Below are 4,860 nucleotides of genomic sequence, written 5' to 3'. Positions count from 1 at the left end.
CAGGCGTGCGTCGTACGACACACACACCGCCCCGTGACGGGCGTCGCGCATCACCAATCAGAGCTGTTGCTAGACCGTCGGAGGCGGGCCCGGCGCCGCCATGGGGCGGGGCCGCACGGGGGGCGAGGGAGAGAAGAGGGTATTGAAAGGCGGAGGTAGCCGGTGAGAACCGGTTAGTGAATGAGCGAGAGGTGGCCGAGTTGCGTAGCGCCACGCAAGGGAGGGGCGGCGGGCCTCGGAGGATCGGAAGCGCGGAGCCCAGGAACTGCCTCCCAGGGTCAGAGGAGAGCTGGTCCCTGCAGTGTCTTGTGCCTCCCCCCGACTGGCCGCCCGGGCACCAGCCGCTCCAGGGGAAAGTGCTCTGCAGCCTCCGTACTGGCCTAGCCCGCCCATAGTGGGGGATTCCGCTTCACCCACACGCCTTAGTGGCGGCCTTTTAGTGCCCGTCCACAGGTCTCCCCGGCCCCAGCCTGTCTAACGTACCTGTGGTGGAGGCCGAGGGTGATTTGGAGCTGACTCGGAGGCAGTTCAAGCAAGGGTCAGTGAAGGGCCGGGAGGGAGATGGCCGGGGGCTGGGTGACAGAAAGGTCATTGTACTTTGATGCCTTTTAAACAACAAAGAGGTGATTACGGTCCCTGCGCAGCCCACTGGGAGCCGGAGTCCTGAGTTTTGAATAAACTTGTGCAGATAAAGTGTGTGGTGAATCATCACAAATCTGCAGGTATGAGGAGACTAGCCTGCATTTCTACAGCTCCTTGACTCCACAAGGAACCCCACAAAACTGCTAATGAGCTAATATACTGTACAGAGAGATGGCTTCGTGCAACACTGAACAGTAGCCATCTCTCCCATGAATTTGGGAAATACCTTTAGAAGAAACAAGTGGTAGGGTAATATCTTTTAAGTAGATCAATTCTGACATCTTTGAGTCATGTTACTGATAGAGGAATGTGTAGCACAATTCCTAGCTAACAAGCAGAGAAAACACCTTAATATATCTCTGTGTGTCAGCTCCACCTTTATACATAATTTCCTATTTTAGTTTCATGGCTGCTTCTCATACTGTTCCAGATTAAACTAGTTCTGCCCTCCCTCATCTGTAATGGGAAGATATGACATACATAGATTAGTTTCCAGTATGTACAAGGCTTCAATTTAGACTAAGTAAAAAGACTTCAGATTTTTTATTTCAACACAGAATTTTCACTGTATTATCCAAGGACAACTCAGTTGTTTTTCACTGGTTCCCTATGTTGCACTATCACCTGTGAATCTCCACCATTGAGAGCATTAGTATATAGAGAAGACTGGGTTAAACAATGTGATGGTTAAAAGGACAGTGAATGGCCACCTTTGCTGTTGACACTTCATTGGTGATAGTAACAGTGGGAAATTGGAAGGGAGAGGTTGAAATAGACACAATTCTCTATATCCCAAAACTGGGGGGTGTGCCCCCCTGGGGGGGGTGAAGAAATTCCAGGGGAGGCACGAGGCAACCCAGCCTCCCCCGTCACGTTTTGCTGCCCTGTTCAGTTCCTTTTTTCCTTTTTTGTTTTGCTCAACAAGTTTTGCTGGGGGGGAGGGGGCTGTGCCCGCGAAAGCTCATGATACCATCTACATGTCTTGTTAATCTTTAAAGTGCTACCAGACTATATGTTGTTTTTTAAAGTTTATCCTGTACAGACTAACTCGGCTACCCCCAAAGCGAATGAAAAAATTGTTTACTATTACATTACTTTTTACATTATGTATATTCTTATAGTTGAATTACCTGTCAAACATAATTTGGAGCCGTATTCAGCAGTAGAAATTCACTGGCCCATGTGGGTGAAGGCGTTGTTCAGATTGTCTTCTGAGAGCGGAAACTACAAATAATGATTCAAAGGAATATTCCTTACCTCTGACTGGACGCTTACATGGAAGATGCCAAAAGTAAAGTGGAGATCCTCAGAAATATCTGGGTTCCCTGAAAAATCTGTTGGGAATTTGAGGGACTACTACAGCTCTGCTATCATTTTGGATTTACAAACTAATCTATTAATATCCTTTACCTGCTTTCACTTCTCAACAACTCTTCATTTATTTTCTTAGGTAATCTTTAGTTAGTTTATTAGAGAATTGACCTCCAGTGTTGTTTTTGGTGTGAGATCCAGAATACCAAATTGCTCTGGAGTGACTGATCTTTTGGGATTAGGACTAATTTGCTGTAGTGTGATTTTTGGTTTATATAGCTTTTTATCCCAAAGTTCAGTTTGGGTGGCAGGATAGGTTTGGAGGGCTTACAGGGTCTGTTTGAGACTCTGGTAAAACTGGTATAGTCATCCAGAAGTTCATATTTGTTACTGGCTTGGTAAAATCTAATAATAGAATATACCATCACTGTGAAGTGTTGGTCCTTATTTTCCTGACAGTCTGCCCTGAGATAGGCACTCATGCTACGTCTACACTATGAGTTTTTTTGGCAGAAAATATGCTAATGAGGGACTCACTTGTGTGAGTCACCATTTCATTTACATATTTTCTGCCGATCTGTTTTTGCACTAGGGGTTTTTGTGCAAAAAACAAGCGGTGTGGATGTTTCCTTTTTGCACAAAACTCCTTTTTTTTTTGCACTGTATATCCTTATAATTGAATTACCTGTCAAAACAAGGGTCGTTGTATTCAGCAGTAGAAATTCACTGGCCCATGCAGGTGAAGGCATTGTTCAGATTGTGTTCTGAGAGCAGAAACTACAGATATTGATCAAAGGAATAATGGCTCTTTCGCAAAAAGGTTTTTTTGTGCAAAAAGGAAATGTCCACACTGCTTGTTTTTGCGTAAAAACCCCTAGCGCAAAAACGGATCAGCAGAAAATATGCAAATGAGATTGCGACTCACTCAGATGAGTCCCCCATTAGCATATTTTCTGCCGAAAAAACTCATAGTGTAGACATAGCCTCAGTTATAAACCACTTCAGACAGCATGACACCACTATTCCTATGTACACATTATACCACTATATTTCAGCATGGAGATGACTATTTATTGTAAGATTCCCATTCAAGATAGATTCCTCCTCAAGACTTAATCATCACTCTGGAAGTGGAAATCCAAAGCATGCTTCTTACTTCATTATCAGAAGTATATAATGGTCCTTATGGCATGAAGGAATGAGGTAGAAAATTGTAGGACATGCAAATTATTAACAGGAGCAAACTATGCTGAGAAAATTCACCTGTTTCTTTGTACCACATGGCTGCTTTTCCTTTCCATAATAACATGGAGTGAAATATAAATTGGACCTTTATAACAAGAGTAAGCAACAGCAGTTGATATGAAAATTTAGGATTTTTTTTACATAATGAAATCTTTCAGTTGACGATGGCAGTAACTTAATAGTATCACATGTATCTTGTAAAATAGATTATTTCCTCAATATGACCAGAGGCACTGGGCCTCTTTTACATTAAACATTGTATAAAAGCATCTAAACACAGAGCTTTTATGATACTGTCAGGATATATGTACACTGAAGAGTTTTCCAGAAAAATATCAATTTTTCTGGAAAAACTACACTTACATCTACACTGCAATTGTATTCTTTCAACAGAAAGTCAAAAGAATGTAGGGGTTTTTCTGGCAGTGGTAAACCTCTTTCTATGAGGAAGAAGCCTTTTTCCAAAAGAGCTCTTTCGAAAAAAGGCACAAGTGGACAGGAAAGAGGGGTTTTTTCAATAGCGTCCTTTTGAAGCCATCAGAGCTTCTTGCTATCTCCTCATGAGGAATTGTAGAGTTTAATCCTTTCTTCACAGCTATCAAACTTTGATCTAGTTCACAATAAGAAATTCAGAAAATCCAATATTATGTTCACAACTAAAACATCCAGGCTGACACAGCTCTCATTGACTTTAGTAAGGACAGGATTTCATCTAGTTTCTCGTAGCCTGTTGTAGATACCTGACACACCAAAATAATTTAACACAGGTTTCCTAGATGTGTACTAGAAACCCTCAGAATACAGAGAAGATTAATTTCAACTTCTTAGATACAAATAGTTAGAAAAGTTGCTCCATAGTCTTTTAGAGTAACAAAAACTAGTGACATAAGGTAGTAGGCACATATTTTTCATTCCAGAACACATCTAAGAACCATGCCACAAATCAAGATTCAATATTGTGAACAGGAGACTTACTGAAAATATCAGAAGTCTACACAAACTATAGTTTGAGAACAACTTGCTTTACAAACATTGACAGGAAAAAATTTGAAAGACACATCATATTGCTCAGTGGGCACAAAATCCGAACAAAGCCTAAAACTGTTTGCCATCAATGTTGACGCTACCATAAAGAAATTCATGAGCCATACAGTTTAGGAAGCTGCTTTTCAAAACTCTGTTGCAATTCAGCAAGTCCAGTCTTCAATAGAAACTTCCAGAACCAGTAACCTTTTGAACAGCACAAAAAGGTACAACAAAACACCTCCAGCTTTAACAACCCACAGTAAATGGAAACTCAGAAATCACTATGTTCATAGTTATCAATAGTGTTTACATAACTTACCCAAATATTGTTTTACTATTTTCTGTAGTCACATGTTTAGAGAGCAACCTCACTTTCTACTTTAGATGTGTTATTAGTACCCTTCATTAATAAAACAGCCTATTTTTTATTTTAGCATTATTGATTTCAGATTACATCTTCAGGTACTTATTTAGCTTCACTCAGTCCTGACTCAGGCAAATTCCCATAAAATAATATGGATTTATTTGCACATAATTGCACATAATACTCCTGAATAATGACTGAGTAAAAACTGAGTAAAAATTTCAAGAGGTGTCTCTTAGGTTAAAAGATCATGGATAAAGTTTTCAAAATCT

Source organism: Pelodiscus sinensis, chromosome 3 (genome assembly GCF_052426305.1).
Source record: "Pelodiscus sinensis isolate ZL-2025 chromosome 3, ASM5242630v1, whole genome shotgun sequence".
In the NCBI taxonomy this organism is placed as follows: Eukaryota; Metazoa; Chordata; order Testudines; family Trionychidae; genus Pelodiscus; species Pelodiscus sinensis.
Note: the sequence above shows the minus strand (reverse complement) of the source record.